At 37.9% G+C, this 23,894-nt stretch overlaps 1 pseudogene; it reads left to right on the top strand.

The window, feature by feature from the left end:
* The first annotated feature begins 4,861 nt into the window (after positions 1–4,861).
* LOC148109357 (adenosine 5'-monophosphoramidase HINT1 pseudogene) lies at positions 4,862–22,128 on the top strand (annotated as a pseudogene).
* Positions 22,129–23,894: the final 1,766 nt, after the last annotated feature.

Genomic DNA, 23,894 nt, shown 5'->3' with positions numbered 1-23,894 from the left:
ATGGTCTGAAATGGAAGGAAATTTTCTGAGAATAAGAAAAGGAGTGGTTGGAACATACCCACACACATAAACACGCTTTTCTCTGGGGTCATGATTCTTAGCCTTGTTAGGTATTGAATCCTTTTAAGAATCTAAATAAAGCTATGGACTTTCTCCCCAGAAAGAAAGGCATTGATACACAAGGTCCATGGACTCTAAGTTAAAAACCTACGTCTAAGGAATAATATCAGACAATCCTAGTCCAGGTACCCTCTTGTTCCCCTTCGACCCCAAAGCCCCACTTGTTGAAACTTAGTATTCATCCAGAGGCAGAGGTAGAAGGTCAGCACTACCCACGGTTTAACCTTCTATCCATTACAACGGAGCAGAGAAAGAAAGAATGAGGAAATGAGCGAATTAATACAAACACAGTTCCTCATTGATGTAACTAGGTACGAATGTTCTGGGGTTTGGAGAAGGTCATTCTGGGCCTGGGCAAAGGGAGGAGGTGTGAAGCACCATGCTGGATGTGGCAAATTACCAGCGTGAAGGGGCAGGAGAAGAGAGGGGATCATTTCATGGGGCTGGGGAGGGAGCCGTTGTATGTAGTGACTGGCACTTAGATTTTACCCTGTGAAGAAAGAGTTTGGAACAGTTGAGGAACTGGTCAGCTTTGAATGTTAGAGACATCACTCTGACTGAAGTGTGGAGAATGCATTTGAGGAGGACAAGACCAGAATCCAGGAGACAGGGACACCACTGGGAGGTGGTTTCAGCAGTCCAGGACAAAGATGATGGAAGACTGAACTAAAGCATTGATACTACGACCCAGCAAAAAAAAAAAAAAAAAAAAAAAAAAAGGAAACCCATGTAGGAAATTAAAAAGAGCTGGACTTGATAATGGAGTGGAGAGCGGAGGTGATGGAAATGAAAACGTCAATGTGTGCTGCTCTTCCTAGGGATGCTTATGTTTTACAGGAGACTTAAATTGTGGAATGAACAGCTTTAACATGCTAGGACCATCCCACTGAGGGCTTTGGCTGGTCTTGGGCTGAGGACACATCACCAAGACTTTTCCTTCCACAAAATTCCTTCTAAGACTGAAGCAGAAATATTGGGGAGGTGGGGTAAAGAAAGAGGACTCACAAAGAGGTTTATATAGTCTAACTGTGCTTGTAGTCTCCCAAGTACACACGAACATACACGTGCTCCTGGGGGTGCACACCCCCCCCCCAGGCTGAGCCCGGGAGCAGCGAGAAGGCGCTATCAGTGTCATGCACACACGTCTGTCCGGCCAGCATTCTTGGGCAACACGGAACTCCGTCACTGAGCACCTCAAGTATGTTTTCTCTAATTTTCAAAATACGTTCTTTCATACTGAAAAATTAATCCCATAAATGCTTACACTAGTAAAATCACAGCTGAAGACTCAGATGTCAGATTCTGCTTCACTGAATTTTGACTCTATTTATAACTGAAATATTTGGGGGATTTTTTTAAATTCCTGGTGAATCCCCCCTTTCTCTCTTCTTTGGGTCACTGGCAAATGAAAGATAGAATCAAAAAGGAAAAGGAAAGGTCAGTAATTGTGTGTGTGTGTGTGTGTGTGTGTGTGTGTGTGTGTGTGTAAGTCCTCTGAACTAGTGTTAGCTACTGATGGTTATATCACAGCCCTTCACACTTGCCTTTTCTTCATCAAGCCCAGAACAGGTGGTGGTGTCAAGGGGGTGGCTACAGAGAGGGTTTCAGTGCCCCCCTGGGCTTTTTTTTTTTTTTTTTTTTTTGCACACCCAGTTACAAGTCTCCCAAGTCCCCACCTCCAACTTGTTGTTCCCAAGCCCTGTTAGGTTGAGCCATATTAAATAGCGCTTTTCATATGTCAGGAAGGGATGAATGAAAATTATTTCACATGGTTCAAGTTAATGTCAAGATTCTGGACTCACATCCAGAATGTGTCTCTTCTTGAGATCATAGGGAAGGAAGGCATTCTGAGCCACTCATTCTGCCAGTGTCACCTGTTGCTCGTCTCTGTGAATCCCGTGTCTCCTGCTGCACTTGAAGGTTCTCTGTCCTAGGTTTGTGTTGCGTTGTAGGAGAAATGACAAGGAGTTCTGAAGAACTTCAGGGTTCTCTTGGAAAAGTCCAAAGGAAAGCCTTCTGCAGTCTAGCCTGTGTCAGAGCCGGTGCCGTGATATGCAATCCTCCTCCAGCTTCCCAGGAGCCCCCCACTGAGAGCCGCGGTGGTCTTGTGGCGCCGAGGACAGAGTGCTAGTGCATGGCAAGATGAGGGGAGAACACACTGCCCGCACACCAGAGCCTGTGCTCACATCCAGAGCACTGTCCTGGGCTCCTGAGAATGATCCCTCCCTCCTGCACACAGAAAGGAAAAAATACAGATTTTACAAAATGTGGCCAACAAGAGCAGACTAAAGAGTCCAAGCTTGGAGACACTGCTGGAAAAATTCATATCTGACTTTAATAATCAATAGCTTATGCTGGCATGCCAGCTATCATCACACACGCTGTACGCCTGCAGACTATGATATAATCAAACTTTCATTTATATTTATGTGACCAGGAGGACTCTGTATTTGATGATTTTAAAAGATGCATGGACTCAGCTCTGTTTAATTCTGATATATTGGTCTATTATCTATAAGAGGCCATTGGCTAAATTGTACTATTCACATGAGGGTCCACGATGAAAATTTATCAGAATGATAGGGAAATATTCAGATTTCAGTTTTCTCCAACAGTAAAATTTGAGAATATAAGCATATTGTGTCTCCAAATGGCCGTCGGAACTAGATTTAAGAGGATCTCATTGTATAACAAATGCATTATTAAAATAGTTTGTTATGCTGCATTAAAAGAGAAGCAGTGTGACAACTGATGGAGCAGGAGAGATTGATCCACAGAAGTGCAGCCGAGGAGCTGCAGCCTCAGGAGCCAGACCGGCAAGCCTGGCGGGTGCCCCTAATGTTGGAGGTAGCTAGCATTTCTTAAATAAGCAGTTATTTCAGTTTTTGCTTTGTTTCAATAATGCAATATTTATTTAACTTCCTCACTGCTAATTCAGTAGAGACAAGTCACGTCAGTTCTCCAGGCTCTTCAGCACCCAGTGTGATAGTTATTGTGATGGACGTGGATTTTCAAGGAGAATACTCATGGCCACCGCCTTCAGGAATCTCACAGTTCGGAGAAAATACACAATATTGATTGATAAAACACACTAGTTTTTTTTATTTTATTATATTTTATTTTAATTTTATTTTATTTTATGTTATTGGAGTTTCAAGTTTTTATTTAAATTCCAGTTAACATACAGTGTAATATTACTTTTGGGTATAGAAATAGAACACACTAGTTTAGTGTTCTTCTGGGAGGAGGTAAAGAGAAGCAGAAAATTCCTGGTTCCCAGTGGGAATTTCAATAGTATTAGAGAAAGGTGTTGTACGGACAGGAGTCCCAGTGAGCACGTTTTCCTCTCAATGTCATCACTGTGAAGTTGTCCTCTTAAGGGGCAGGGTATATGTCTGCCATTGTTTCAAGGAATGGAAAACGGCTTGCAGCAAGTCATTCTTGTGTGGGATCAGTGACACACATATTCAGAGTGCTTGTCTTGGTGAGCCAAAATAATCGACTTATTGTAAGCAACGTGGAAAATTAAAAATGTGTTAGGTTTAATGTCAGAAGGCCTGGCACTGAGCTGTAGCTCTGCCACTCCTGCCTGTGGGACCCTAGAAAAATCACGCCAGTTCCAAGGATCTCGGCTGTGAATGTTAATCCAATATGCAAAGTCACTAGAGGCCTACGTTTGATGGCTTGATGTGGCACTGAACCTTTGCCCACCATTTCTAGCTAGATATCTTTAAATGAGGGCAGCTGTGGAGCATTTTGACTTTGTTCTAGAGCCAGATATAGAATCCTGCCTATATGAGGCCACGTGGTCATGTGAATAAAACAGAGTTTGTTGTCTTTGCACATTGGAAACTAAAGACTGAGGACCCATCCATTCAATGAACATATACTGAGCATGTAACATAGGTATTGGGAAACAATGGGAATAAGACAAGGTGCCTTCCCCTCCCTGCAGGAATTAGCAAGAGAAAGATCCAGGAATTTAGATCAAGGAGCTCGAATATCTTCTAATAGAATGCATAGCTTATAGCTAGCATTGCAAAATTCTACATCTGAAGTGACCTTAGAGGTCATATAGGACAAGCTCTTCATTTTTCACTAGGGGAAACTGAGACCTAGACACATATATCTTTCCAAAGTCTCTTGAGAAGCTAGTTACATTCTTCATTTATCCCGCAAACATTTGAGCTCCAGACAATTTGCTAGGTACCAAGAAAATAACAATAAGGCACTCCCAAGTCTAATGGGTGACACAGATGACTAAACATGACTTGATCAGTATTATGATCTGGAAACCCATGTTAGACGGGAGTCAGAGAAGGTTTCTTTGAAGGAATCAAGTCCAGCCTGAACTCTAAAGGATGAGCAGGAGACAGAGCTAGGGCACTGAACCCTAATTTAGAGTTCAACCCTCTTCTACAAGCCAGGACTATGGGAACTCGTTGGGATTCGCTGCTCAGTGGGGAATGTTCTTAGAGATTTGCCTGCTCTCACAAAGTGTCAGGTAGCTCCTGAAAACTTTTGACTGGGTTCAGTCTGCCCCTTGCTTCAATGGATGGTGAGTAGAATAACAGTAGAACAAAAATGTCCAGCTGAGTCTGAGCAGACGTGGACTGAATCCTTTCTCTCACGGTGACTATAGCTGTGATCCATGGGCAAACCCTCTCTGAACCTCACATTTCCCCGATGCAAAATGAGGAAAATATCTCCTTAATAAAGTTGTTAAATCTTTAATCAAATAATGGATATAAAACAGCCAGTGCCTCCAGCAGCCAGGCCAGATAAAGAGCCCACAGAGAGTAGCTTTGAAGGGTCAAGCAACTGTAAGCACCTGAAATTGCAGGCTTCTTATCAGAGGTGACTAATTGATTTTGCAAAAGGCAACAATAAATTCAAGGGCTCTAAACACTAAGACACTATCTTCTGTTCTGCTCCTCTGCTTCCTTATTATCAATTAAAATTATTATAAACTTTCTTGATGCTTTACATCAAATCCATGAAAAGATAGCTCTATAAACGCTCCATCCCAAGCTCATCACCACTATAGGCTTACTGAGAAAAGCACAAAGGTACAATTCAAACATACAGACTCACTGATTAGAATCAATTCACTCAGCCATAAAGTGTGAAAGAAGCACAATTTCTGTTGTCTTGTTCTTCTGGCATAAATTAATTATAGTTTATTCAAAGGAATTTTTAATGAAGGACCTAACAAAATTGTAGTCCTGGCCATGTTTTAAATAAAAGTATCAAGTACTCCATTCTACTTTCTGCTTTAGAAGGATTCTTCCACTACAGAGCACGTATGAAAGAAATTGAGGAAGATACAAAGAAATGGAAAAACATTCCACGCTCATGGAATAGAAGAACAAATACTGTTAAAATGTCTATGCTACCCAGAGTAATCTACACATTCAAGGCAATTCCTATCAAAATACCTTCAACTTTTTTCACAAAACTGGAACAAATAATCCTAAAATTTGTATGGAACCATAAAAGACCCTGAATAACCAGAGGAATATTGAAAAACAAAACCAAAGCTGGGAGCATCGCAATTCCAGACTTCAAGCTGTGTTACAAAGCTATAATCATCAAGACAATATGGTACTGGCACAAAAACAGACACATAGATCAATGGAACAGAATAGAGAACCCAGAAATGGACATTCAACTCTATGGTCAACTAATCTTCGACAAAGCAGTAATGAATATCCAATGGAAAAAAGAAAGTCTCTTCAACAATGGTGTTAGGAAAATTGGACAGCCACATGCAGAAGAATGAAACTGTACCATTTTCTTACACTATATACAAATAGACTCCAAATGGATGAAAGACCTAAACGTGAGACAAGAATCCAACAAAATCCTGGAGGAGAACACAGGCAACAACCTCTTCGACCTCGACTACAGCAACTTCTTGCAAGACAATAAAAATAAATTTAAAAAAGGGCTAGTATCCAAGATCTATAAAGAATTTATCAAATTCAACACCCAAAAAACAAATAATCCAGGGGGGCCTGGGTGGCTCAAATCTGCCTTTGGCTCAGGTCATGATCCTGGGGTCCTGGGATCGAGTCCCATGTCAGGCTTCCTGCTCGATGTGGAGTCTGCTTCTCCCTCTCCCTCTGCCTGTTGCTCCACCTGCTTGTATGCTCTTTCTCTCTCAAATAAATAAATAAATAAATAAAATCTTGCAAACAACAACAACAACAACAAATAACCCTGTCAAGAAATGGGCAGAAGACATGAACAGACATTTCTCCAAAGAAGACCTACAAATGGCCAACAGACACATGAAAAAATGCTCCACATCACTCAGCATCAAGGAAATACAATCAAAACCACAATGAGAGATCACCTCAGACCAGTCAGAATGGCTAAAATTAACAAGACAGGAAACAACAAATGTTGGTGAGGATGCAGAGAAAGGGGAACCCTCTTACACTGTTGGTGGGAATTCAAGCTGGTGCAGCCACTCTGGAAAAGAGTACAGAGGTTAAAAATAGAGCTACCCTATGACCCAGCAATTACCCTATTAGGTATTGACCCCAAAGATACAAATGTGGTAATCTGAAGGGGCACCTGCACCCCAATGTTTATAGCAGCAATGTCCACAATAGCCAAATTGTGGAAAGAGCCCAGATGTCCACTGACAGAAGAATGGATAAAGAAGATGTGAGATAGATAGATATATAGATATATAGATGATATATATATCTCCACACACACATAGATATATAGATATATGCACATACATATATTTATGCACATATACACACACACACAATGAAATATTACTCAGCCATCAGAAAGGATGAAATCTCACCATTTACATTGATGTGGATGGAATTGGAGGGTATTATGCTGAGTGAAATAAGTCAATAAGAGAAAGACAATTATATGGTTTCACTCATGTGGAATGTGAGAAACAGCACAGAGGATCATAGGGGAAGGGAGGAGAAACTGGGAAGAAATCAGAGAGGGAGACGAACCATGAGAAACTCAGCTATAGAAAACAAACTGAGGGTTGCTGGGGGAATGGGGTAACTGGGTGATGGGCATTAAGGCGGGCATGTGATGTGATGAGCACTGGGTGTTATATGCAACTGATCAGTAACTGAACACTACATCTGCAGCTAATGTTGTACTATATGTTGGTTAATTGAATTTAAATTAAAAAAAGAAAGGGTTCTTCCAGAGTGGGTAGAAATGCTACTCCCAAAACTAATCCTCCTTTTTTGGATACAGAACAAAGTAGGTGAAGAGATGACATCCAGACACAAAGTCCTACACCCCAATGCATAATTTCTCTTCAGGGAGCTGGAGTTCTGACTCTGTCAAAAGTATCCATATTTAGTGATGACCACCATAGCTCTCGGCTGCCTGGTTTTTACTCCATATAATTTCCTTTTTATATTCTCTTCAAATGTTTTGATAAGCATCTCTTAAGACTTTGCAAAGGAGGGAAATGACAAGTTGCAAACTAACCACGCTGGGCCTGGACCAAGCTATTGAGTGGGGGTTTGGAAGACTAGAAGGCTGATCAAATAAATGCCTGCGGGTTCTGGCATGCAAGTTTTTGAGTCTGGCTTTTCAGAAACAGTGATGATACCAACTCACTCTTTCCTACTCAAGGATGTTATGCTCCATCAACTTCCAGTCTCTGATTTTTACAATGTTAATCATCTGTAACCAATAGATTTTTAATTCCAGCTGCAAAAATTCTAAAGATTTCTCTAACTGCTGGGCAAGCAACCAGCAAGTTCTTTTGTCTTTTTTTCTTCACAGATGCCAATGTTATCAATAAAGGTCGAACTCACCACCTTTATGAGAAAGGAAACATAGCACAGCATTTTCAGCCCTGAGAGAGCTTCATCCTGTGATTTAATTAATCCAGTTAGTGACCCTAGTACCTTTCCAGCTAATTTTAAACCTCTATCAGTGGGTGATTACCCCCATATAACTTTAATGAAGAGAGTCAAAATTTCAGAAATAAGCAAGAGTGCTCAAAAAAGGGAATATGCAGTTATTCTAACCAATGTGAAAAGAGCCAATTCTAAGTTTTTAAACTCAGCAGGGGCTCTGGTACCTCCCACAGCTTCTGTGTTAGTGTTGTCACCAAACACACTGATAATCTAATAAGGTGGGCTTATTGCAGGTTCGATTCTACCCCACCATAATAAAGTGAATATCGCAATAAAGCAAGTCAAGTGAATTTTTTGGCTTCCCAGTGCATATAAAAGTTACATTTGCACTCTACCGTAGTCTATGAACTGTGCAATAGCAGTGTCTTTAAAAATGTACATACCTTAATTAAGAATTACTTTATTGCGAAAAAATGCTAACCATCATCTGAGTTTTCATGATTTGCAATCACTGATCACAGATCACCGCAGTATAATAATGCAAAAGTTTGAAATACTGTGTTAATTACTAAAATGTGACATGAAGACATGAAGTAAGCAAACGGCATTGGAAAAATGGTGCCAATAGACGTGCTCAATGCAAGGCTGCCACAAACTTTCAATTTGTAAAAAGGACCCCATCTGCAAAGTGTGATCAAGTGAAGGGCAATAAAACAAGTTACGCCTATCGTTACCGACAGAGTCACTCTTCATAGGGTCTTAGTATCAGCTCGATTCTCTTGTTCCTTCTCACATCGCAAGGCCCATACACCAGAGCAGTGATCCCTGCGGAGATGGTCAAACTGGGGACTCACAGATCTGGGACTACGCAAAGCCCTTCCGAAGGGCATAGGAATTCCTATAGGTTTTTGTTGTGGGTTTTTTTTTTTTTCTTAAATTGAGGTACAGTTGACATAACATATTGGGTCAGGTATACAATGTAACATTTTGATATTTGTATATATTGCAAAATGATCACCAAGTCCAGTTTGCGTCCACCACCATACATAATTGCAAATTTCTTTTTCTTGTGATGAGAACTTTCAAGATCCATCCTCCTAGATACTTGCAAATATGCAATACAGTATTATTAACTATAGTCACCATGCTGTGGTGAAATTTATGGCTAAATTGTGTCCCAGCTGTCCAACCTGCTTCACTGTGGCCCTTCTTTTGTTAACCTGATGTATAGGGGTCAGCCAACCGGTTTTGAGGTTTTTCCCAGAGAAAGTCATTCCATATGTAGCTGTGGATTTGGTGTGTTTCTGGGAGGAGGTGAGGTCAGGATCCCATGTTGCCACCTCGAACCAGAATTCCCCTATAATTCTGGGAAATCGATTTCCAGGCTCTCAAACTTACCCATATACTTTCCTGAAACAGATTTGCCTAAGCACGCACCTGTGCTCACCAAGAGCCCCTTTCTCACTTTACTGAAAGTGAGCCGTGACCTGACTCCCCGCCTCCAGTGTCAAAATTGTCAGGGTACCAAAAAAAAAGGTGAGAGTAACTTCTTTCATGACCATTCTAAATGAAGATACACAATAAAAAGGGGCTGGTAGTAAAAATAAAAATGAAATGAAGTGGGAGTAATGATAATTTTTATTTAATGACTTCACTTTGTCTATCCCCTATTATCAAAGAATTCATTATTCATGAGGGAGAATCTGTTGAGAGCAAGGCAAAAAGAGCATCTGTGGGAAATATTTGGTACCAAAAATGGTCCTTTTTTAATGTATTTAAATGTAAGCACTTCTTTTCAGCTATTCTCAATGCTCATCCCTAAGATATGTTATTAGCTGGGAAAAAAGAAAAGCAACTTCCATCAGCCAAAAAAAAAAAAAAAAAAAGTACCTTCCACCAGCCAAAACAGTATGAGTTAGTGCCATAGATCTTTTAAATGTTACTGGAATGTTTTCTGAGAGTTCTAATTTTTAAGGTACATTGGCTAAAATGCACAGATAAACTTCTGTACGGTTTCTTTTAGGATTTGGTTTGTGTTAGTATTAAATAAGGCAGTAAAACCTATTTTATTTAGTCATACCTTGAAATATTCTAATCCTTATCTTATGAAAAGTTTAATATTTCCACCCCTTACTAATAAAATATAAAATTATGTTAGCTGCCAGACTGATTCATTTTCAGCAGTTTATATAGTTTTCTCTTTTGTTTCATATGTAAGAACTTTGATCTTATCAAACTTTTTTTAGGCTCAAACTAAAACTATGGTGCTATTTGTGTTTATACCTGAACGTTAGTGAAATATACTTAAAAGCCAGGCATCAAAATATAACACACCACATATGCACATACATACATACTTACCCAAGAAATGCCATGACTTTGGTTATAATCTCTACTTTTTTGGTAACTCTTCATTTCACCTATACATTACACTACCTTGTTACAAATTAAGTAATGAGAAACTATGTATTGAATTATTTTGTTTATATATGTTAGTACAAAGAGGATAAATTATATCTATTAGATTAAAAATATTTAAATATGGATTCAACTGTATTATTCATCACTTTTATATGACGCATTCCATAATTTCTTTCTTCATAGTTTCTAGTATATAACTCAAAATCTACTTATTGGCATATTTATTTAGTTTAGAAATGAAGTCAGATTTGCAATTCTAGAAAATGATGAAGTAGGGCACAGTTCTCTATATTCTTCCTGCTAAGTACAGCTAAGAACTCTGAACATTATATAAAACGCAAGAAGACTCTGAAAGGTGGAGAGAAGAAGGCATTAAAGTGAAGGACCTTGGGACCTATGGAACAATGAGTTCCCTGGTTTTTCTGTTTGCCCTGTAGACCCTGGATTGGGCACTAAAGAAGTCAGAAACACCAACAGGCAGAGGAAAAAAAAATCTCTTTCTAACCAAAGATCAAAAAAGGGTTGCCTATCAAGATAAAAAATGTAGGCCACAACTGCCCTACTTCAACTCTATGGGAAAAAATAAGGCCATGTTCCCACTCCCACCAGCAAAGACCATATAGAGAGCCAGAGTTCCATCTCACCAGGCCATAACAAGGAGTGCTCTCCTATGACAACAGTGGTGTCAGAGAGGGCCAAGTATGGAGCCAGGATTTCACTACCACCAGTGGTAAGGAGAGCACCTTCCTCCGTGGTGTCAATGAAGTCCTCATGGGGAGTCTAAATGTCCACTCCTGCCCAACAGGGAGGCACTCTATCCCAGAGTTAATGGAACCTTGACATCTACCCCTCCTGAGAACAACTGAGTGATGTCCACCTTTCCCTACCAGTATGGTGTCAGAGATCTACTAAAACAGAACATTTAAATAAAATCCCAGGTCTCATTACACAACATTCAAAATGTTCAGGATAACCGGGGATGTACTGTATGGTGACTAACATAATATAATAAAAAATCATTATTAAAAAATAAAAAAAAAATGTTCAGGATATAATAAAAAATCACTAATCACACCAAGAACGGGAAAAAAAAAAATCTTACCTGAGTTAAGATAATCAATATACTTGAACACTGAGATAACACTGGTGGTAGAATTATCTGATAGAAACTCCAAAGCAGCCATGATAAAACTATTTGAGCAATTTTGAACATGATTTAAACAAATGGAAAAAAAAGAAGTAAGTCTCAGCAAAGAAATAGTAAACTCAGTAAAGAATTAAAAGATACGAAAGAGAGCCAAATGAAAATTTTAGAATTAAAAAATATAATAGCTGAAATAAAAGTCCCAATGAATGGGGTCAATAGAAGAATGGAGAGGACAGAGGAAAGAATCAGTGAACTGGAAAATAGAACAATAGAAATTATCCAATCTGAACAACAAACAGAAAGACTGCAAAAAAAAAAAATTAACTGAACCTTAGGGATTTGTGCCTAAAACAATAGAGCTAACATTCATGTTGTCAGTCTCAGAACAAGACAAGAAAGGGAATAGTGCTGAAAAAGTATTCAAAGAATAAATGGCTAAAAATTTTGTAAGTTCGGCAAGAGATATAAATCTACACACCCGAAAAGCTGAGCAAACCGTAAACAGATTAAACCCAAAGACATTCATGCCAGACACAACATAATCAAACTTCTGAACACAAAAGAAAAAATTTGAAAGCAGCAAGAAAGAAACATCTTACCTATTGGGGGGGGGGGTGTGGAATTCTAAGATTCTCATTGGAAAACATGGAGGCCAAAAGAAATAGTAAAATATTTTTCAAGTCCTGAAAGAGAAGAATTTTTAACCCCAAATCTTGTATGCAACAAAAGTATCCTTCAGGAATGAAATGAAAATTAAGACGTTCTGTGAAGGAGGAAGAATAAGAGAATTTGTTACCAGTAAGTCTACCCTAAAAGAACAGTAAAGGAACTTCCTGAAACAGAATGTAAATACTAAAAGAAAAAATTTTGGAACATTATTAAAGAAGAACAATGGAAAGCATAAAAATATGAGTAATACAATAAACTTCCCTGCCCTGAGTTTCTAAATCGTGTGTGGTGGTCAAACCAAAAATTATAATGTTCTCTGATATAGTTCTCAGGGTACATAGAGGAAATATTTAAGACAGTTATATTACAAATGGTGAAAGGCAAAGGGGCTTAAAGGGAAGTAAGGTTTCTACAATTCACTCAATCTGATCAAATGTCAATGGCAGGAAATTGTGATAAGTTATATATGTATAATGTAATACCTAGAGTAACCACTAAAAAAACCTCCCACACAAAGCTATGCACTCATAAGGATTACACATAAATCCTAATGGAATTCTAAAAAACATCAAGAAACCCATGGGGCGACAGGAGAAAAATAAGAAAAAGACACAAAAAACCAGAGGGATCAAACAAACAACAACAATAACAACAACAAATGACACATTTTAGCCCGAGATGTTAAGGATGGAAGTGGGAAGAAGGGTAACTTGTGGAAGATCTTTGTGCTGATAGAACAGTTCTGTATCTTGATTGTCATAGTGGTTACATAAATACATATATGTGATGAATGACCTGGACCTATACACACACATTGTACCAATATCAGGTTCCTGGTTTGACGTGTAAGATGCAACCATTGGGGGAAACTGGGTGAAGAGTACATGAAATCTCTACTGCTTTTGCAATTTTCTGTGAATATATAATTATCTCAAAACTAATTTTAGATTTAAAAAATGAAGTCAGACATCTTCTGAGTTGAAGTAAGTCTGATTTGGTTGATTGGTTTGACAATGTGCTATTGCTTTCTAAATAAGCTCTATGTTGATCATTAATGAACTAAATTTCCTACTCTAAGCTTTAAAGTAGAAAAACTAAGCCATATGACAGAAGTTTTTTATCAAACATATAATACTAGCAAAATGTAATAAAATTAACAATATATTTATTTTCCCCATCCTTCCTGAGTGTGTATTGGATTTGGGTAAACAGAGTGCCTATAAATTTTTAAATAATAGGTACAATTGCCATTTGGTAAGTCTGATAGAGTATTTTTGGTATACTGTGCTCTCCTGAAATTGGAAACTCAAGTTCAGGAAGACAAGGGAAAATTGTAAGAATTTCCAAATTTAAAGAAGAGCTTTGGGGCGTCTGGGTGGCACAGCGGTTGGGCGTCTGCCTTCGGCTCAGGGCGTGATCCCAGCGTTCTGGGATCGAGCCCCACATCAGGCTCCTCTGCTATGAGCCTGCTTCTTCCTCTCCCACTCCCCCTGCTTGTGTTCCCTCTCTCGCTGGCTGTCTCTCTCTCTGTCAAATAAATAAAAACTTAAAAAAAAAAAAAAGAGCTTAATCATATATATTTAAACTGGATGATAGTGTGTATTAAATCATTATGATATTTGAATCCCATTGGATACATTTAAAATAGTGATGTAGGGCACCTAGGTGGCTCAGTCAGTTAAGCGTTTGCCTTTGGCTCAGGTCATGATCCTGGGATCAAGTCCCACATCAGGTTCCCTGCTCAATGGGGCGTCTGCTGCTCTGTCCACCCCTCCCTCCACTTTTGCTAGCTCTCTCTCTCTCAAAAATAAATTAAAAATTTTTTAAATTTTAAAATAGTGATGTAGCAGTTTCATATTTTTTTTTAAAGATTTTATTTTTTTGACAGAGAGAGAGACAGTGAAAGAGGGAACACAAGCAAGGGGCATGTGAGATGGAGAAGCAGGCTTCCCACTGAACAGGGAGCCTGACGCGGGGCTCGATCCCAGGACCCTGGGATCATGACCTGAGCCGAAGGCAGACGCTTAAAGACTGATCCACCCAGGTGCCGTTCTGTTTCATATTTCAATGTGAGTATTTATAAAGTACCAAAAATTGCATCCTTTGCAGTTACTTAAACTTATGATGAAAAATCTTTGAGATCAATTTGAAAATGTGTGGGAGGTCAATTAAGCAAAAAATGCCTGAAGACCATATACATAAGCCCAGTATCTATCAGAATTGCCTTCTTCACCAGACCACTCTTGGCGCTGACCATCTATCACCCCAAATGACTATGTAGCCTTTCACATTGGACTTCTAGGATTCAACCTCTCTCCTATTTTCCCTTCTGTCATACTCACTACTGGACCCTTCCTAGAGCAAGTCTTGGAGTCAGGTACTCTGGGTGTGGAGACAAAAGACTTTCATTGTCATCTAAACAAAGAGTAAATGGGGGGCACCTGGGTGGTTCAGTTGGTTGAGTGCCCACCTCTTGATTTCAGCTCAGGTCATGATCTCTGGGCCGTGACATGGAGCCCGCCCCCCCCCCCCAACCCACAGGCACCAGGGTCCAGCTCAGCAGAAGTCTGCTTCTCTCCCTTTTCCTCTCCCTTTGCCTCTCTACCCACTCACACTTGCTTGTGAGTGTGCGCTCTCTCTCTCAAATAAATAAATCTTTAAAAAAAAAAAAAAAGGTAAATGGAGGGGTCAGTCAAGGAGGTTTTGTGCCTGGAGCACATTTGACCCAGGACTAGTTCTGACCCATTTGATCTTTTTAATGGTGACTTTTTCAGCTCTTGATCTCCTTTACAAATTTTGCTTAGGAAATAGTTATAAAAAATCTATACACCAGACATGGTACTTCATGCAGGAAGATTTTACACACACACACACACACACACACTCACACACACTCACACACTCACACATCACTTGGCTTTCAAGGACATTACAACTAATAGATTTCAATAGATTTCAAACAAATAAATGAAGTACTGAAGGAAAGGTACAGTAATAGAATATACAGAAACACTATATTTTATCAAATCTTAGATACCATGGATTATAAAATGTACCATTACTTCATGTACCATTAAGGAAAACAGCTACCACTCAAATTATGACACAACACTTTCTTATCTCTTAGAATCTTTATTTTATACTTACTGAAAGGACTTTTAAAAATTATTTAGATATAGAGCTTTATCATATTGCATATACATTAAAAGGAAAATATAAGTGAAATAAATTAGGATGTTCCTGAATCTTCTTCCAGTTCAGTTTATCTTTTTAATATTGCATTTTGAATCAGATTTTTTAATGTCTGTGTCCTTCAACATGGTATTAGATTTTCTTTCAAGCTGCTGATACTCTCTCTGCAAGTATCTGCAGGTTTTGATGTTGACCCTTTTTAGACCTTAAAGAGAAATTGTCAGAAAAGATTTCAAACAATTAAGACTCATGATCTCATGAAATTTGGACTGAGCTCTATCTAGATTTGGATGAGAGTTCACGAGATTTGAACTAAGATCTCACTAGGTTGGCTATGAATCTCAGGAGATGTGTGAGAGATCTCATGAGAACTGGAAAAGATATGACAAAATTTGGACTACGTTCTATCAGGATTTGGAATGAGATCTCATAATATTTGGATAGAAACTGCACAAGATGTGTGTGAGATCTCAAGATGTGCACTGAGCTCTGGAGAGATTTGGATAAGATCTCAGGAAATTCAGACTGCATTCTAATGAGATTTGTACTGAGAGCTCATGGGATGTGAGGAGAAATCTCGCAAGATGTGCTTGAGATCTCACCAGATTAGGACTGAGATCGGGAGAGATTTGGATGAGATCACTTGCTACTGGCCTGCGTTCTCAAGAAGTTTAGAGCAGCAATGTCCACAATAGCCAAATATAGAAAGAGCCCAGATGTCCACCACCAGATGAACAGATAAAGAAGAGGTAATATACACACACACACACACACACACACAATGGAATACTACTCAGACATCAAAAAAAATGAAATCTTGCTATTTGCAATGACATGGATGGAACTAGAGGGAATTATGCTAAGCAAAATAAGTCAATCAGAGAAAGACAATTATCATATAATCTCACTTACATTTGAAATTTAAGAAACAAAACAGAGGATCAGAGGGAAAGAGAGGAAAAAATAAAACAACAAAATCAGAGAGATAGACAAACCATAACTCTTAATCATAGGAAACAAACTGAGGGTAGCTGGAGGGGAGGAGGGTGGGGGATGGGGTAACTGGGTGATGGACATTAAGAAGGCCACATGATGTAATGAGCACTGGGTATTATATAAGGCGATGAATCACTGACCTCTACCTCTGAAACTAATAATACATTGTATGTTAATTAATTGAATTTAAATTAAAAAATTTAAAAAGAAAAGCAGGAAAGCTAAACAGAAAAAAAAATTAAAAATTTAAAAAAAAATAAGAATAGATTAATGGACTCAGCAACATCATCAAGCATAATAACATTCACATTATTGGGATCCCACAAGGAAAAGAGAAAAGGGAGCAGAAAATTTATTTGAAGAAATAACTGAAAACTTTTCGTATTTGGGCAAAGAAACAGACATCCAGGTCCAGGCAGCACAGAGAACCCCCAACAAAATCAGCTCAGGGATTGATCCACACTACACTACATAATAATTAAAATGGCAAAAAAGTAGTGATAAAGAGAGAATTTTAGAAGCAGCAAGAAAAAACAAAAGAGTTATATACAAGGGAAACCGCATAAGGCTCTCAGCTGATTTTTCAACAGAAACACAGTCCAGAAGGAAGTGGCAGGATATATTCAAAGTGCTGAAAGCAAAAAGCCTGCAACCAAGAATACTCTATCCAACAAAATTATCATTCGAAATAGAAAGAGAGATGAAGAGTTCCCCAGACAAACAAATGTTAAAGGAGTTCATCATTACTAAACCTGCCTTCCAAGAAAGTTTAAGGAAATTCTTTAAGTGCAAAGAATGGCTACAATCAGGAATAAGAAAATTATGAAAGGGAAAAGCTTCACAGATAAATACAAACATAATAAAACTAGTAGATTAATCACTTATAACACCAGTACAGAGGTTAAAGCAGTAAAATAAATTCTATCTATAAAAATCAGCCTAAGGGTTTTACAAAATAAAAGGATGTAAAGTATGAGATCATATACATAAAAATTGGAGTAAAAATTTAGTGCTTTTAGAAAGAGTTCAAACTTAAGCATCAACTTAATATAGACTGCTATATGTATAAAGTGTTATATATGAAACTAATGGTAACCACAAATCAAAAACCTGTAATTGATACACAAAAAATAGAGAGGAATCTAAGCATAACACTAATGAAAGCTATCAAACCACAAAGGAAAACAAGAGAAGAAAGTAACAGAGAAGAACTACAAAAAGAACCACACAACAAGTAACAGATGGCAATGAGAAATACTTATCAATAATTACTTTGAATGTAAATAGACTAAATGTTCCAATCAAAAGTCATAGAGTGACTGAATGAATAAAAAATAAGACCTGTCTAAATGCTGCCTAAAAGAGGTTCATTTCAGACCCAAAGACACATGAACACATGCAGATTGAAAATGAAGGGATGGAAAAACATTTATAGTGCAAATGTTAGCAAAAAGAAAGCTGAGGTAGCAATACCTATATCAAACAAACTAGACTTTAAAACAAAGACTATAACAAGAGACAAAGAAGAGTACCACATAATGATAAGCAATAATCCTACAAGAGAATATAGCAATTGTAAATATTTATGCACCCCACATGGGAGCACCTAAATATGTAAAGCAACTATTACCAGATAAAGGAAGTAATTGATAATAATACCAATAATAGTAGGGGACTTTAATATCCCACTCACATCAGTGAATACATCATCCAGACAGAAAATCAACAACAAAATAGTGGCTTTGAATGACACATTGGATCAATAGACCGAACACATATATTTAAAACATCCCATCCAAAAATAGAGGAATTCACGTTCTCTTCAAATGCACATGGAACATTCTCCAGAACAGATCACATATCAGGCCACAAAACAAGTTTCAATAAACTCAAAATTATTGAAATAATTAAACATCTTTTAAGACCATAACAGTGTGAAACTAGAAATCAATCACAAGAAAAATTCTGGAAAGAACACAAATACAGGGGCGCCTGGGTGGCACAGTGGTTAAGAGTCTGCCTTCGGCTCAGGGCGTGATCCCGGTGTTATGGGATCGAGCCCCACATCTGGCTCCTCCGCTATGAGCCTGCTTCTTCCTCTCCCACTCCCCCTGCTTGTGTTCCCTCTCTCGCTGGCTGTTTCTATCTCTGTCGAATAAATAAATAAAATCTTTAAAAAAAAAAACACAAACACATGCAGGCTAGTCAATATGCTATTAAACATTGAATGGGTCAACCAAGAAATCAAAGAGGAAATAAAAAAAATAAATGATGCAAATGAAAAAAAAAATAATCTAAAATCTTTAGGATGAAGCAAAAGCAGTTCTAAGAGGAAAGGCAATAGCAATGCAGGTCTACCTTAAGAAGCAAGAAAAATCTTAAATAAACAATCTAATGTTCTACCTAAAGGAGCTAGAAAAAGAAGAACAAAGCCCAAAGCTAGTAGAAGAAAGGAATTAATAAAGATTAGAGCAGAAAAAAATGAAATAGAGGCTTTAACAAGAGAAAAGATCAATCTAACCAGGAGCTGGTTCTTTGAAAAGATCAACAAAATTGATGAAACTTTAGCCAGACACATAAAAAAGAGACAGAGGACTCAAATAAATAAAATCAGAAATGAAGGAGGAGAAATAACAACTGACACCATAGAAATAAAAAGAATTATAAGAGACTTATGAAAAATTATATGCCAACAAATTAAACCACCAGATAAATAATAATAGATAAATTCCTATAAATATATAGCCTTCCAAGACTGGATGACAAAGAAATAGAAAATTTGAACAGGCTGATTACTAACAATGACATTGAATCAGTAATCAAAAATCTCCCAAAAAACAAAAGTCCAGGACCAGGGCACCTGGGTGGCTCAGTCAGTTAAGCATATAACTCTTGATTTCAGCACAGATGATGATCTCTGGGTCATGAGATCGAACCCCAGGTCAGGCTCTACATTCAGCACAGAGTCTGCTTGAGAGTCTCCCTCCCTCTGCCCCTCCTCCTGATTGTGCTCTCTAAATAAATAAATAAATAAATAAATAAATAAATAAATAAATAAATAAAATCTTAAAAAAAAAAACCTAGAGATTTTCCTCCAAGATCATGAACAAGACAAGGATGCCCACTCTTGCCACTTTTTAACATAGTACTAAAAGTCTCAGCCACAACAATCAGATAAGAAAAAGAAATAAAAGGCATCCAAATTGATAAGAAGTAAAATTGTTACTACTTGCACATGGCATGATACTATATATAGAAAACTCTAAAAACTGCACCAAAAAACTAGTAGAACTGATAAATGAATTCAGTAAAGTTGTAGGATACAACATTAATACACAGAAATATGTTGCATTTCTATATACTAATAACAAAGTAACAAGAGGGAAATTAAGAAAACAATCTCATTTACAATTGCACCAAAAAGAGTGAAGTACCTACAGACAAACTTAACCAAGGGTGTGAAAGATCTGTACTCTGAAAACTATAAAATATTGATGAGAGAAATTGAAGATGATACAAATGGAACAATATTCCATGCTCATGGATTGGAAGAGCTCGTATTGTTAAAATGTCCATACTATCTAAAGCAATTTATAGATTTAATATAATCCCTAATAAAATACCACCAACATTTTTCATAGAAATAGAAAAACTAATCCTAAAATTTGTATGCAACCACAAAAGACTCCAAATAGCTAAAGAAATCTTGAGAAAAAAGAACAGAGCAGGAGGTATTATAATCCCAGATTTCAAGATACCCTACAAAGGTATAGTAATCAAAACAGTATGCTTCTTCTACACAAATGGACAGATCAATGGAACAGAATAGAGTGCAGAAATAGACCCACAGTTTTAGGGTCAATTAATCTATGGTAAAGGAGGCAAGAATATCCAATGGGGAAAAGAGAGTCTCTTCAACAAATGATTTTGGGAAACTGGACCACTTTCTTACACCATACACAAAGGTAAAGTCAGAATGGATTTAAAAGCCTAAATGTGAGACCTAAAATCATAAAATTCCTAGAAGGCAACACAGGCAGTAATTTCTTTGATATAGGTCATAAAAACATTTTTCTAGATATGTCTCCTCTGGCAAAGGAAACAAAGGCAAAATTAAACTATTAAGACTACACCAAAATCAAAAGCTTTGACACAGCAAAGGAAAACATCAACAAAACAAAAAGTCAACCTATTAAATGGGAAAAGATATTTGCAAATGATATATTCAGTAAGGGGTTAACACCCAAAATATATGAAGAACTTATAACAACTCAACACACACAAAAAAAACCCTAATAATCTTATTTAAAAAATGAGCAGAAGACCCAAATAGACATTTTTCCAAAGAATACATACAGATGGCCAACAGATGCATAAAAACATGTTCAGTGTCAGTAATCATCAGGGAAATGTGAATCAAAACCACCATGAAATATCACCTCAAACAAATAAGAATACTATTAAAAAGACAAGAAATAGCAAATGTTGGCAAAGATGTGGAGAAAAAGGGAACACTTGTGCGCTGTTGGTGGGAATGCAAACTGATGCAGCCACTGTGGAAAACAGTACGGAGGTTCCTTAAAAAATTAAAAATAGAATTATACCATAGTATCCAGTAATTCAACTACTGGGTATTTACCCAAAGAAAAAACACTAACTTGAAAGATATATGCAGTCATAGGTTCATGGCAGAATTACTTATAAGAGCCAAGATATGGAAATATTCCAAGTGTCCATCAAAAGATGAATGGATAAAGAAGAGATGGCATGTGTGGAGATAAATAGATATAGATATACATATAGATGATATATAGATATAACTTAACCATAAAAAAGAATGAAATCATGCCATTTGCAACAACATGGATGGACTAAGAGGGCATAATGCTAAGTGAAATAAGTCAGAGAAAGATAAATACCATATGATTTCACTCATATATGGAAGTTAAGAAAGTAAACAAATGAACAAAGGGAAAAAAAAAAGCACTGAAGTATGGAGAACAAACTGGTGGTTGCCAGAGGGAAGGTGGTAGGAAGGGAATGGGTGAACTAGATAAAGGGGACTGAAAGTACACTTATCTTGATGAGTACTGATAAATGTATAGAACAGCTGAATCCTTATATTGTACACCTGAAACTAATATAACACTGTGTTAATTATATTTGAATTAAAAAAATAAGCTTAGACTTTGGTGGTCAGACTCTATGAATAACTAAAATTTTAAAGTAGATATAGCAGAAAATAACTAAAATTTTAAATCAACTTTTACATTGATTAAAAAGAAAACACTCCAGTCCCCAGGGGCTACACAGGAGGGAGGCCGAGGGAGCAGATGAGATCATTAAGGCTCAGGCCCCCTGGCCTGGTCATCATACAATCTTCAGGAAGATCATTTGCAAGGAAATCCCCACCAAAATCATTTTTGAAGACAACCAGTGCCTTGCCCTCCATGACATTTCCCCTCAAGCACCAACACATTTTCTGGTGATACCCAAGAAACATATATCCCAGATTTCTGTAGCAGAAGGTGATGATGAAAATCTTCTTGGCATTTAATCACTGTTGGCATGAAATGTGCTGCTGATCAGGCCTGAAGAAGGGCTATCGAATGGCAGAGAATGAAGTTTCAGGTGGGGGACTGTGTCCGTCATGTTCGGCTCCATGTTCTTGAAGGTGGGCAGATGAGTGAGTTGGCTTCCTGGTTATGCATGTTCTAGGGATAATTTTCCCTTCTCTAGACAATGATCAATATTTGCCAGTTCCAATATGTTACACAGTATACTTATTTTTGCCTATGTATGGAGAGATTGAGGAAATAATTTTAATAACCCAGACATAATAAAAGACAACATTGCATGGCTAAATAACGACTCCAATTGCCCAGTAGAGGAGAAGTTTAAGTGGTAGATTGCTAGAGAGTAAGGAAAACAGGAAAGAAAGCTTCTGGCGGCAACAGACCAAAGATGATGCTTGGATGCTAAGACAACAGCATGCCTCCCAGCAGTTCTACACAAAACCAAACCAGTGTCTACAACATCCACATCCATGATGCCATGAGAGCCAAGCTCCAGTGCAGTTCTGAGAAGATGGAAATTGTAGAGAGAATCTGGTGCTGGAGTGAATCTCCAGTGGTGGTCCTTTGCCTTCAACCTGTCACATCCCAACTAGGTCTATCTGAAGCTCACGCCCCCAATTCCACCCAAGCAGTATTGAGCCTCTACAACCAAAGAGCTTAATAGGTACTCTCTAGTGGAGGCTAACAGTAGGAACTCAGTAACGCTTTTGTTCTTCAGAAAATATAGTAGGGATTCAATAAACATTTGCTGACAGGAAGAGACAGAGGACAGAGGAGGAGAAGCCATGGCGGGAGGGTGGGAGGAAAAGAGAAAGAACTTTAAAAAAAAAATCACTTCAAATAAGAAATGTTTTTGTACTTTGAAAGTTTAAAGGGTTTTAACAGACAATCCAATAAGACATCTGAAGTTTCTTCTGACAGGGTGAAGTTCTGGTAAATTTCTTCATGCTTCCTCCTGTATTTTTACCCATTTCTATTCACTCACATGAATATTAGATTGTTATTCCATTCTCTCCTCTGCTTCCAAAACTTCAATTTTATATAAGTTAGACCTTTTTATATCATTCCATATGTCCCTGAGGCTCCATTCAGTTTTTTCATCCTTTCTATTATTCAGATTAGGTAATTTTTATTAATCTGTCTTCAAACTCACTGATTTCCCTCTATTATCCATATTCTGCTATTAAGTTCATTCAGTATTTTTTTAAATTTCAGATATTGCATTTTTCAATTCTAGAATACATAAATGATTCTTATGTCAGCGAGATTTCCTGTATTTCCATTCATTGCAAATGTTTTTTTTTTTTTTTTAAGATTTTATTTATTTGACAGCGAGACACAGTGAGAGAGGGAACACCAGCAGGGGGAGTGGGAGAGGGAGAAGCAGGCTTCCCGCTCAGCAGGGAGCCCGATGCGGGGCTTGATCCCAGGACCCTGGGATGACACCTTGAGCTGAAGGCAGATGCTTAATGACCAAGCCACCCAGGTGCCCCTTCTTTATGTTCTTAAGCATGGTTAAATAGTTGCTTTAAAATCTTTGCTAATTCTAACATCTTGTTCACCTCAGAGTTTGTCTTTTCTTGAGAATGGGTCATATTTCCCTGATTCTCTGAATTTCAAGTTATTTGGGATTGTATCCTCAATATTATGTTTTAGACACCGAATTCTTTTGTATTCCTGTGAAGAGTGTGGATTTTCTTTTTTAGCAAGCAATTATTTCGTTGCACTCAAACTAAAAACACTGCCTCCTGGGCAACACCTTATGGGTTCGTTCAGTTCTTTAATCCTTTGCTGGAGTCTGCCCCACACAAGCGTGGTTCACAGCCTGAGGTAAGGTGGAGTTTGTAATAGAACTTTCTCTCCCTCTTGAAATCTCTGGGATCTCCCCTTCACTTGCCAACAACTGTG

This window comes from Ursus americanus, chromosome 10, assembly GCF_024610735.1.
Source record: "Ursus americanus isolate L20-20 chromosome 10, mUrsAme1.1.p, whole genome shotgun sequence".
NCBI classification, from domain to species: domain Eukaryota; kingdom Metazoa; phylum Chordata; class Mammalia; order Carnivora; family Ursidae; genus Ursus; species Ursus americanus.
Note: the sequence above shows the minus strand (reverse complement) of the source record. Positions and strands in the feature narration are given on the sequence as shown.